At 47.4% G+C, this 13,783-nt stretch overlaps 1 protein-coding gene across 3 annotated transcripts in view; it reads left to right on the top strand.

The window, feature by feature from the left end:
* Window positions 1-13,783, top strand: part of LOC135045595 (complement decay-accelerating factor-like) — a 449,130-nt gene that overhangs the window by 334,006 nt on the left and 101,341 nt on the right. The gene's annotated exons all lie outside the window — the stretch shown is intronic.

A 13,783-nucleotide genomic window follows, 5' to 3' on the forward strand; every position in this document is an offset into this window, starting at 1 on the left:
ATACACATTGCGCTAGGTAGAGCACGTTATCATACACATTGCGCCAGGTAGAACACGTTATACACAATGCGCCCGGTACAGCACGTTATTATACACATTGCGCCAGGTAGAGCACGTTATCATATACATTGCGCTAGGTAGAGCACGGTATCATACACATTGTGCCAGGTAGAACACGTTATACACAATGCGCCCGGTATAGCACGTTATTATACACATTGTGCCAGGTAGAGCACGTTATACACAATGCGCCTGGTAGAGCACGTTATTATACACAATTGCGCCCGGTAGAGCTTGTTATTATACACATTGCACAAGGGGTCGGAGCCGAGGTCAGCGCGCAGAGGGGAGCAGGATTCAAAGCGGGCGGACTGGCGGGAGACACTGCAGGCTGTGATTGGCTGGAGACTACAGGAGGTGATTGGCTGAGGAAACAGCCAGTCACGTCCTGCGTTCCGCTGACTGGCTTAAGACATGCAAACACATATTCAGATGAGCGCGTCCTGTGGGACCTGCTCATCTTCTAAATGTGAGTCCCGGGCGGCTGTTTCTGGGTAAAATACGCGCCATAGCGCGTTTTTGCGATCACTGCAGTGTGTGCAAACCTGGTCAAGAACTACAGGAAACGTTTGACCTCTGTAATTGCCAACCGAGGTTTATATTACAAAGTATTGAGTTAAACCTTTTGATTGTCTAAATATTTATTTTCCGCAAGAATATACAAATAAATTGTACTGAACCAACCTATTTCCAGTCAGGAGAGGATAGTGTCTCAATTATCAGAGGTTAACCTGTCACTTGAACTAAACATTGTCAAATCTCTCAGAGAGCAATAGGAGGAAAGGAGAGATAGATATTTTGACTCTTAAATGCATTAAAGTAATGCTTGATAGTCAGCAACTGCTTATCTGCTGTGTAATGGGTACCGTCAGCTCTTCCAGTGACCTTAAGTGTTGTGCGAAAATCTTTACCTTTTTACCTCAAAGGAGTGGCCCTAAGGAGATTGAGAAGGTAAGCAAGGAGACCTATGGCACTTTGGAATAGAGCCAATCTATCCCTGCAAACCTTACATATTTAACATACAGCAAGCAGAGCTTGGCTTGTATTCAGCACTGAGCAGGACAGCATCAGAGGCGGGACGGGGCAGAGAAGGAGGTGGATTATGCTCCTCAGCGTCATTGCTTTTCATCTTTTTGTGATTATACTTGAAATTCCGTAGCGAAGCATGGGTATTCAGCTAGTAAAATCTAATTTAACTCTCTTAAAAATTATCAACGTTTTATAAAAATCGATTGTTTGTCACAGGTCAAACTTGATAGCACCCATGTGATGATGGATACTCTTTAAGTACACCCTGATTTAATTTCTTAAATTCATAGCACTGTATATATTTTCAGATTTACATTTTTATGTTTTAATATTAACTACATTGATTTGTTTAGTGATCAGTCTATAAATATAAAATCATGCATTTTTAATGCAGCATGGCATCCTCCGGCACTCCGTTGCCCCCCTGCATCTACAAGTGTGTGTGCACTTACTGATGCAGGGTCCCAATTCCCGTCGGATCAGCCGGTTACACATCGTTCTGATGGTTAAATCAAAAATAGGATTTTTATTACCTACTGGTAAATCCTTTTCTCGTAGTCCATAAGGGATATTGGGGAGACTAAGTACGATGGGGCATAGAGTAGTGATGTGCACCGGAAATTTTTCGGGTTTTGGTTTTGGATTTGGGTCCGCGGCCGTGTTTTGGATTCGGACGCGTTTTGGCAAAACCTCCCTGAAATTTTTTTGTCGGATTCGGGTGTGTTTTGAATTCAGGTGTTTTTTTACAAAAAACCCTCAAAAACAGTTTAAATCATAGAATTTGGGGGTCATTTTGATCCCATAGTATTATTAACCTCAATAACCATAATTTCCACTCATTTTCAGTCTATTCTGAACACCTCACACCTCACAATAATCTTTTTAGTCCTAAAATTTGCACCGAGGTCGCTGGATGGCTAAGCTAAGCGACACAAGTGGCCGACACAAACACCTGGCCCATCTAGGAGTGGCACTGCAGTGTCAGGCAGGATGGCACTTCAAAAAAATAGTCCCCAAACAGCACATGATGCAAAGAAAAAAGAGGCGCACCAAGGTCGCTGTGTGACTAAGCTAAGCGACACAAGTGGCCGACACAAACACCTGGCCCATCTAGGAGTGGCACTGCAGTGTCAGGCAGGATGGCACTTCAAAAAAATTGTCCTCAAACAGCACATGATGCAAAGAAAAATGAAAGAAAAAAGAGGTGCAAGATGGAATTGTCCTTGGGCCCTCCCACCCACCCTTATGTTGTATAAACAGGACATGCACACTTTAACGAACCCATCATTTCAGCAACAGGGTCTGCCACACGACTGTGACTGAAATGACTGGTTGGTTTGGGCCCCCACCAAAAAAGAAGCAATCAATCTCTCCTTGCACAAACTGGCTCTACAGAAGCAAGATGTCCACCTCATCATCATCCTCCGATTCCTCACCCCTTTCACTGTGTACATCCCCCTCCTCACAGATTATTAATTCGTCCCCACTGGAATCCACCATCTCAGGTCCCTGTGTACTTTCTGGAGGCAATTGCTGGTCAATGTCTCCACGGAGGAATTGATTATAATTCATTTTGATGAACATCATCTTCTCCACATTTTCTGGAAGTAACCTCGTACGCCGATTGCTGACAAGGTGAGCGGCTGCACTAAACACTCTTTCGGAGTACACACTGGAGGGTGGGCAACTTAGGTAAAATACAGCCAGTTTGTGCAAGGGCCTCCAAATTGCCTCTTTTTCCTGCCAGTATACGTACGGACTGTCTGACATGCCTACTTGGATGCGGTCACTCATATAATCCTCCACCATTCTTTCAATGGTGACAGAATCATATGCAGTGACAGTAGACGACATGTCAGTAATCGTTGCCAGGTCCTTCAGTCCGGACCAGATGTCAGCACTCGCTCCAGACTGCCCTGCATCACCGCCAGCGGGTGGGCTCGGAATTCTTAGCCTTTTCCTCGCACCCCCAGTTGCGGGAGAATGTGAAGGAGGAGCTGTTGACGGGTCACGTTCCGCTTGACTTGACAATTTTCTCACCAGCAGGTCTTTGAACCTCTGCAGACTTGTGTCTGCCAGAAAGAGAGATACAACGTAGGTTTTAAATCTAGGATCGAGCACGGTGGCCAAAATGTAGTGCTCTGATTTCAACAGATTGACCACCCGTGAATCCTGGTTAAGCGAATTAAGGGCTCCATCCACAAGTCCCACATGCCTAGCGGAATCGCTCTGTTTTAGCTCCTCCTTCAATGTCTCCAGCTTCTTCTGCAAAAGCCTGATGAGGGGAATGACCTGACTCAGGCTGGCAGTGTCTGAACTGACTTCACGTGTGGCAAGTTCAAAGGGCTGCAGAACCTTGCACAACGTTGAAATCATTCTCCACTGCGCTTGAGTCAGGTGCATTCCCCCTCCTTTGCCTATATCTTGGGCAGATGTATAGGCTTGAATGGCCTTTTGCTGCTCCTCCATCCTCTGAAGCATATAGAGGGTTGAATTCCACCTCGTTACCACCTCTTGCTTCAGATGATGGCAGGGCAGGTTCAGGACTGTTTGGTGGTGCACCAGTCTTCGGCACGCGGTGGCTGAATGACGAAAGTGGCACGCAATTCTTCGGGCCACCGACAGCATCTCTTGCACGCCCCTGTCATTTTTTAAATAATTCTGCACCACCAAATTCAATGTATGTGCAAAACATGGGACGTGCTGGAATTTGGCCAGATGTAATGCACGCACAATATTGCTGGCGTTGTCCGATGTCACAAATCCTCAGGAGGGTCCAATTGGGGTAAGCCATTCTGCGATGATGTTCCTCAGTTTCCGTAAGAGGTTGTCAGCTGTGTGCCTCTTATGGAAAGCGGTGATACAAAGCGTAGCCTGCCTAGGAACGAGTTGGCGTTTGCGAGATGCTGCTACTGGTGCCGCCGCTGCTGTTCTTGCTGCGGGAGGCAATACATCTACCCAGTGGGCTGTCACAGTCATATAGTCCTGAGTCTGCCCTGCCCCACTTGTTCACATGTCCGTGGTTAAGTGGACATTGGGTACAACTGCATTTTTTAGGACACTGGTGACTCTTTTTCTGACGTCTGTGTACATTTTCGGTATCACCTGCCTAGAGAAATGGAACCTAGATGGTATTTGGTACCGGGGACACAGTACCTCAATCAAGTCTCTAGTTGCCTCTGAATTAACGGTGGATACCGGAACCACGTTTCTCACCACCCAGGCTGACCAGACCTGAGTTATCCGCTTTGCAGCAGGATGACTGCTGTGATATTTCATCTTCCTCGCAAAGGACTGTTGGACAGTCAATTGCTTACTGGAAGTAGTACAAGTGGTCTTCCGACTTCCCCTCTGGGATGCCGATCGACTTCCAGCAGCAACAACAGCAGCGCCAGCAGCAGTAGGCGTTGCACTCAAGGATGCATCGGAGGAATCCCAGGCAGGAGAGGACTCGTCAGACTTGCCAGTGACATGGCCTGCAGGACTATTGGCTTTCCTGTGTAAGGTGGAAATTGACACTGAGGGAGTTGGTGGTGTGGTTTGCAGGAGCTTGGTTACAAGAGGAAAGGATTTAGTGGTCAGTGGACTGCTTCCGCTGTCATCCAAAGTTTTTGAACTTGTCACTGACTTATGATGAATGCGCTGCAGGTGACGTATAAGGGAGGATGTTCTGAGGTGGTTAACGTCCTTACCCCTACTTATTACAGCTTGACAAAGGCAACACACGGCTTGACACCTGTTGTCCGCATTTGTGTTGAAATAATTCCACACCGAAGAGGTGATTTTTTTTTGTATTTTGACCAGGCATGTCAATGGCCATATTCGTCCCACGGACAACAGGTGTCTCCCCGGGTGCCTGACTTAAACAAACCACCTCACCATCAGAATCCTCCTTGTCAATTTCCGCCCCAGCGCCAGCAACACCCATATCCTCATCCTGGTGTAATTCAACAGTGACATCTTCAATTTGACTATTAGGAACTGGACTGCGGGTGCTCCCTCCAGCACTTGCAGGGGGCGTGCAAATGGTGGAAGGCGCAAGCTCTTCCCGTCCAGTGTTGGGAAGGTCAGGCATCGCAACCGACACAATTGGACTCTCCTTGGGGATTTGTGATTTAGAAGAACGCACAGTTCTTTGCTGTGCTTTTGCCAGCTTAAGTCTTTTCATTTTTCTAGCGAGAGGATGAGTGCTTCCATCCTCATGTGAATCTGAACCACTAGCCATGAACATAGGCCAGGGCTTCAGCCGTTCCTTGCCACTCCGTGTCATAAATGGCATATTGGCAAGTTTACGCTTCTCATCAGACGCTTTCAATTTTGATTTATGGGTCATTTTACTGAACTTTTGTTTTTTGGATTTTACATGCTCTCTACTATGACATTGGGCATCGGCCTTGGCAAACGACGTTGATGGCATTTCATCATCTCGGCCATGACTAGTGGCAGCAGCTTCAGCACGAGGTGGAAGTGGATCTTGATCTTTCCCTATTTTAACCTCCACATTTTTGTTCTCCATTTTTTAATGTGTGGAATTATATGCCAGTATCAATAGCAATGGCCTACTACTATATATACTGCGCACAACTGAAATGCACCACAGGTATGGATGGATAGTATACTTGACGACACAGAGGTAGGTAGAGCAGTGGCCTACTGTACCGTACTGCTATATATTATGTACTGGTGGTCAGCAAACTGTGCAAAACTTAAATGCACCACAGGTATGGATGGATAGTATACTTGACGACACAGAGGTAGGTACAGCAGTGGCCTACTGTACCGTAATGCTATATATTATATACTGGTGGTCAGCAAACTGTGCAAAACTTAAATGCACCACAGGTATGGATGGATAGTATACTTGACGACACAGAGGTAGGTACAGCAGTGGCCTACTGTACCGTAATGCTATATATTATATACTTGTGGTCAGCAAACTGTGCAAAACTTAAATGCACCACAGGTATGGATGGATAGTATACTTGACGACACAGAGGTAGGTACAGCAGTGGCCTACTGTACCGTAATGCTATATATTATATACTGGTGGTCAGCAAACTGTGCAAAACTTAAATGCACCACAGGTATGGATGGATAGTATACTTGACGACACAGAGTTAGGTACAGCAGTGGCCTACTGTACCGTAATGCTATATATTATATACTGGTGGTCAGCAAACTGTGCAAAACTTAAATGCACCACAGGTATGGATGGATAGTATACTTGACGACACAGAGGTAGGTACAGCAGTGGCCTTCTGTACCGTACTCCTTTATATTATATACTGGTGGTCAGCAAAATTATGCACTGTACTCCTACTATATACTACAATGCACCACAGATATGGAGTGTTTTTCAGGCAGACAACGTATACTGGTGGTCACTGGTCAGCAAAACTCTGCACTGTACTCCTCCTATATAATATACTGGTGGTCCCCAGTCCCCACAATAAAGCAGTGTGAGCACAGATATATGCAGCACACTGAGCACAGATATGTAGTGTTTTTCATGCAGACAACGTATACTGGTGGTCACTGTCAGCAAAACTCTGCACTGTACTCCTCCTATATAATACAGCTGCTCCCCAGTCCCCACAATTAAGCAGTGTGAGCACAGATATATGCAGCACACTGAGCACAGATAAGGAGCGTTTTTTTCAGGCAGAGAACGGATAAAACTGGTGGTCACTGATCAGCAAAACTCTGCACTGTACTCCTCCTATATTATACAGCTGCTCCCCAGTCCCCACAATTAAGCAATAAGCAAGCACAAATATTTGCATCAACAATAAATGGAGAGGACGCCAGCCACGTCCTCTCCCTAACATTTCCAATGCACGAGTGAAAATGGCGGCGACGCGCGGCTGCTTATATAGAATCCGAATCTCGCGAGAATCCGACAGCGGGATGATGACGTTCGGGCGCGCTCGGGTTAACCGAGCCATACGGGAGAATCCGAATATGCCTCGGACCCGTGTAAAATGGGTGAAGTTCGGGGGGGTTCGGTTTCCGAGGAACCGAACCCGCTCATCACTAGTATAGACTGGGTCCAAAGGAACTGGCGCACTTTGAATTTCTTCAGATTGGTGTGCTGGCTCCTCCCCTCTATGCTCCCTCCCACAGGCAGTTATAGGTAAAACAGTGCCCGAAGGAGAAAGGACATACATGAGAGAAGGAATATAACATTCATACACCAGCACACCACTAACATAAAACAACCAGCAACGGCTGGTAACAAAACAGCAACAGCTGAACAGGTAACCATACAAAAGACAACCTGCAGAAAAGTCAACGCACTGAGGCGGGTGCCCAATATCCCTTATGGAGTATGAGAAAAGGATTTACCGGTAGGTAATTAAAATCCTATTTTCTCTAGCATCCATAAGGGATATTGTGGAGACTTAGTACAATGGGGACGTCCCAAAGCTTCCAGAACGGGCGGGAATGTGTGGAGAATTCTGCAGCACCGCCTTCCCAAACTGGGTATCCTCTTTAGCCAGGGTAACAAACCTGTAGAACTTCACAAAGGTGTCCTTCCCCGACCAGGTAGCAGCTCGGCATAGTTGCAAAGCCAAGAATCCACTGGCAGCTGTCCAAGAAGACCCCACCGATCTTGTAGAGTGGGCCTTAAGAGACTGTGGAACAGGTAAGGCTGCCGACACATAGGCCTGTTGGATAGTAAGCCTAAGCCAATGAGCAATAGACTGCTTTGAAGCAGGGCAACCCTTTTTCTGTGCATCATATAGCACGGAAAAAGTATCCTTCTTTCTGATCCGAGCCGTTCTCTTGACATAGATCTTCAAGGCTCGCACCGCATCCAATGCCTCCGGAGGAGCAGAAGTGCCAGAACCTGACGGAATCACAATAGGTTGATTCAAGTGAAATGCAGAGATGACCTTCGGCAGGAACTGCTGCCTAGTCCTGAGCTCCACTCTGTCCTCGTAAAAGACCAAGTAGGGACTTTTACACGATAAGGCCCCCAATTCTGAGACACGCCTAGCAGAAGCCAGGGCCAACAACATCACCATCTTCCACGTGAGGTACTTGTATTCTACCATCATCAGTGGTTTAAACCAGGAGGACTGTAGAAACTCCAACACAGCATTCAAATCCCAGGGTGCCATGGGCGCCACAAGAGGAGGTTGTATGTGAAGTACCCCTTGCAAAAAGGTCTGAACTTCTGGCAACACTGCCAATTTCTTCTGGAAGAAGATGGAGAGAGCTGAAATCTGGACCTTAATGGAACCCAGATGTAAGCCCTTGTCCACCCCAGCCTGCAGGAAACGTCCAAAGTTGAACTCTGCAGGCAGGTACGTGCGGTCCTCGCACCAAGAGACATATCTTCTCCAGGTATGATGATAGTATTTTGACATCACAGGTTTCCTGGCCTCAACCATGGTAGCAGTCACCTTCTTGGAAAGGCCCTTGTGAGCTAGGATGTTCCGCACAACAGCCATGCCTTAAAACGAAGTCGCCGTAAGTCCTGGTAGATGAACGGTCCTTGTTGAAGAAGATCTCTTCTTAGTGTCTTCAACGGACATGTCCAGAAGATACGCATACCATGCCCTCCGAGGCCAATCCGGGGAAATCAGAATTGCCTGGACTCCTTGATTTCTGATTCGCTTTAGCACCCTTGGGAGTAATGGAATTGGAGGAAACAGGTAGACCAGCCGGTAATGCCAAGGCGACGTCAGTGTATCCACTGCCCTCGCCTGAGGGTTCCTGGTTCGGGAGCAATACCAACGAAATGAGTGTCCCCCAGGCGGACCTGCTGAAAACCCCGATCCGCTGCAGTCTCTAGGAGACGGGCCGCGCGCGCTGGCGTGGACACTGTGGCCGTACAGGGACCCCATTAGACCACCAGGGCAAGGGGCAGAGGTTGGATTACCTCATAATCCACTTTAATAGGCCCCGCAGTACCCGGTGGTGAAGTCCAGCAAGAAGATAAGGCTCTGACCTGTAGCCCCTCCCCCAGCCCCAGGCGCCATTTACTGCAAATGTTCCCACCCTGGAGCTGCATCTCTCTGTCTCCCTCACTCCCTGTCAATGTTTGGGCGCCATTACACACATGTTGAGCTGATTCTGGGACTGCTGGACAATGTCTCCTCTGTAAAGCCTCCTGCATCATCAGCGCTATGCATTTACAGGACACTTAAGTATTCTACATGTCATTTAGACAGTGTTAGTTAAGAACAAGTGCATTACTACAGGGATAGTTAGTACAAGTACCCTGTGACATAAATGCAGTCTTTACTGTGCATTGTTATATCTATATACCAGGGACGTGCGGTGAGCTAAATGGCTCAGGAGGCACTGGCTAAACCCCAGAGCCTGAATTCCATGCAATATATGAGCCAAAGGGTACATCTGGGCATTATACACAGGTGCAGCAGTATAAACTCCTGGAAATTTGGTGAGTTTTGGTCAGAGATGTGCAGAAAAGATACTTCTACCCAGGGTGATAAGTAAGTTCAAGCAAGAAGGAGGAATACTACTACTAATCGCTCCAGCGTGGCCCAGACGGCATTGGTTCTCAGACCTGCAGGGTCTCTCGATAGAGCGTCCCCTTCTACTTCCACAGATCCCATACCTCCTCGTTCAGGGCCCTTGTGTCTACCAGGATTTGTCCCTGCTGGCTTTGACGGCGTGGCTCTTGAAGCTTCTGTACTGAGCGCCAAAGGATTTTCTGAGGCGGTGATTCAAACTATGTTGAAGGCCTGTAAACCGGTGTCTGCTTTGATTTATTATAGGGTCTGGAATTCTTACTTCGCCTGGTGTGCGACTAACCATTATGACGCATATAAGTTCAGTACTGCCAAGCTTTTGGCTTTCCTGAACAGGGCCTGGACTTAGGCCTTCATCAAGCCTCCCTCAAGGTTCATATTTCTGCCTTGTCGATATGGTTTCAGAGAAAAATTGCGACTCTGCCTGATGTTCATACATTCACTCAGGGTGTTTTACGGATTCAACCTCCCTATGTCCCGCCTGTGGCTCCTTGGGATTTGTCGGTTGTTCTGGATGCCTTACAAGAGTCTCCGTTTGAACGTCTTGAGTCTGTGGACCTTAAGTGGCTTACTCTTAAGGTCTTGTTCTTGCTGGCTATTGCGTCTGCTACACGGGTTTCAGACTTGGTAGGTCTCCCTTTCTGATTTTTCACCGTGACCGGGCGGTTCTTAGAACTCGTCCTGGTTATTTGCCTAAGGTGGCGTAGTCTTTCCACCTTAACCAGGTAATTGTGGTTCCGGCATTTACCTCTCCAGGTTTATCCTCCAAAGAGCTCCTGCTACCATCAAAGCCCATTCTACTCTTTCTGTTCGACCTTCTTGGGCGTCCCGCTGTGGTGCGACCCTTGAACAATTGTGCAAGTCGGCTATGTGGTCCTCAGCGAACACGTTCATAAGGTTCTATGCCTTCGATATTTCCGCCTCCCAGGATGCCTCCTTTGGACGCCGGGTTCTTGTGCCCGCTACAGTGCGTCCCCTCCAATGAGGAACTGCTTTAGGACATTCCCGATGTTATTCCCAGTGGAACCCCAGTGTACCCCGCTGCAGAAAAGGAGATTTATGGTAAGATCTTACCTTTGTTAAATCTCTTTCTGTGAGGTACACTGGATTCCACAGGGCGCCCACCCTGACGCACTTAGCTTCTTTGGGTTTGTATGGCATTAGCCGCTGGTACCGTCTCCTGTCGCGAGAATGTGGTATATGTGGCTACTAACGGTTGTCGTCTCTTTTACCTGCTACTGCATTGGGCTGGTTAACAAAACTGAGCTCCTGTGCACGGAGGCGGGGTTATAGAGGAGGCGGCGCTGTGCATCTTGGGAACAGTCAAAGCTTTTAGCCTGTTGGTGCCTTGGATCAAGATCCAACTCTACACCCCAATGTTATTCCCTGTGGAACTCAGTGTACCTCACAGAAAGAGATTTAACAAAGGCAAGTTCTACCATAAATCTCCTTAGCCTCCAAAGCTGTTAAGCCTGATTTGAAAAATCGTTGAGGGGGAGTACTGTCGAACTCCAGCCTGTAGCCCTGAGACACAAGATCTCTAAACCCAGGCATCCCGGCAGAAAGCCTCCCAGATGCGGCTGAAGTGATGCAGTCGAGCTCCCACCTCGAGATCCCCTCGGGGTGGGTGGCCACCGTCATGCTGAGGCCTTAGTGGAAGCTGAACCGGTGGACTGTTTCTGAGAACTGGTGCTTGCTGGTTTTCTGGACTTACCTCTGGTGCCTCTAGCCGCATTGGAGGCACCTCTGGCCTTAGATCGAAACCTGTGAGACCAAAAGGACTGGAAAGACGGCCCCGGATAGGAGCGTCGCCGGCGGGGCCCCAGAGGGGAGAAACGTGGATTTCCCAGCCGTAACTTTGGAAATCCAGGTATCTAAATCGACCCCAAAAAGCCATTCCCCAGAAAAGGGGAGGGATTCCACACTACGTTTAAATTCTGCATCTGCAATCCACTGACGCAACCACAAGGCCCTGCACGCCAACACTGCTATGACAGAAGTCCGAGCATTAATATTCCCCATCACCTTGAGCAAATCATAGAGGACACGGGTTGTGTCCTGAATGTGCTTCAAGAGGGTTATAATAGTAACTAAGGTCATATCCCCCGAGAGGCCTCCCTGAATTTGAGTGGTCCAAGAATGAATACGATTTTTTAGACAGGCGAGACACTGAAACATCCACCCCAGGGGGTTCCTCCCAAAAATTTTTACCTTCAGGTGCAAATCGGAAAGTGCGCAAAAACGTTTTGGACATTTGGAATTTTTTGTGTGGATTTTTCCATGCCTGTTTAAGTAAGTCATCAAACTCTGTAGAATCAGGGAAAGTGACATTAGGCTTGTTATGTACGAAGAAAAACGACTGCTGAGATGCAGCGTCCTCGAGAGGGAGCTTCAACACATCCCTTATAGCCAAAATGAGGGGTTCAGTACCCTGAGCAGCATCTGGATCCCCACTAACAGGATCCGGGTCATCCCCATCCTCCTGTATATCATCATCTGTATCAGATAGTATAGCAGATAAACCACGCTTCTGGGGACCTGCATGAGAGAGGGAGGGCTGTGTATCTGCCCTAGCAGCTAAATCTGCAACAGCTTGTTGCAGCAGCTGAGTTTTCTGCACATTAGCAGTGAGCTGGGATGACATGTCTGACATCATAGTGTTAAGAGACCATAAGCAGTGGGGCTCTGGACCCTCTCCCCCAGACCCTTCACTGATTTGTGAAGATTGACTGCATTGTTCACAGGAACCAGAGTCATTAAATAAGGGAGATAATCTAGTGTGACATATACTGCACTGCTTGTGTTTACCCATGTTTCACAGTAAGCACAATAACATACATATATACACAGACAGTTATAAAGCAAGCCTGCCCTACTGTATGTGAGAGGAGACACAGAGGTAGAGAGGACATCAGCACACCCTGAGCTGCACAGCCCAAGTGAGGCTGTTAGCTCACTATAACACTGTAAACACTAACAATTTCTATCCTAAAGAGGATTTATATAGTGTACACAAGCGGCTCTCCCCCTTTGCTACACCCTGTACCAGATATCCAGTGTGTCTGAGGTTCAGGAAGTGCTGTGCACTGTCTGTGCTGCAGTAAGCAGAGGAAGGCGCCAAAGTGCCTCAGGTCCTGCTCTGAGGTAGCTCTGCCCCCTCCAATGACGCTGGAGATACCTAATAGTATTATACTGGCAATGTCTCACAACAAGTGCTTAGTCAAGCGTTTATGCCAGTTTCCACACGGGAGATCTTAGCGGGACCCCCCAGGGAGGGTCCCATACGCCGCGCTCGTGTTTAGCCCTACTTTGAACCGGGGGAACCCCCTTAGCGAGACCCCCGGTTTGTACTCACCATCGATGTCACCTTCAGGCAGCGTTAGGGGTGTGCGGCGTGCTGCGGCTGTGACAGTCAAGGCACAGTTCCCTGCTGAACAACAACCCTAGGGAAGCACTGCACCTCGTAAGTCTGATGACCGCCCCCCTAACTTCCACGGAGCAGGTATGTTGTTGCCCAGACAGCATACCGGAAAAATAAAAGATTAAAAGAAATTGAAGAAAACTCTCTGGAGCTCCAGAGTGTGCATCCTGTCCTGAGGGCACTTTTTTCTAAACTGCCTGTGGCATAGAGGGGAGGAGCCAGCACACCCAGTTGAAGAAATTTAAAGTGCACTGGCTCCTTTGGACCCCGTCTATACCCCAACGTACTAGTTTTCCCCAATATTCCTTATGGATGCTAGAGAAATGGCTGTATTTTGACATTGTCAGTATTTTGAACTTGTTGAGATTTTGATCGTCAGTCAATTGTAGCTATTTTGACCGTCGGGATTGTGGGTATTTCATACTGATCCCAGCTCAAAGTTTTTCACCTGTACTAATGTGACAGGTCCATCAGTCTAGGACATCTTATAAAGGGACTAATGCCTAAATGTCTTCTAACATCATTCTGGTTTAACTTTACAGTAGAGACTACATTTATTCCCATGACAAGTGCGTGTTGTGGCTATATATTTTTATCTTTGTAAATATTTTATATTAAAGTGTAATATATAAAAAAAATATGTACGAATTTTACCAATTATTCCTGTTATTTATCCCATATCTGATTTTACTTGATTACGTTTCTGTATTGAGGGGCTAATTCAGGTTGGATCACAAATTGCGATCCAACCAGAATTATTACAATTGCC

The sequence above is a fragment of the Pseudophryne corroboree genome, chromosome 2, assembly GCF_028390025.1.
Source record: "Pseudophryne corroboree isolate aPseCor3 chromosome 2, aPseCor3.hap2, whole genome shotgun sequence".
NCBI lineage: Eukaryota > Metazoa > Chordata > Amphibia > Anura > Myobatrachidae > Pseudophryne > Pseudophryne corroboree.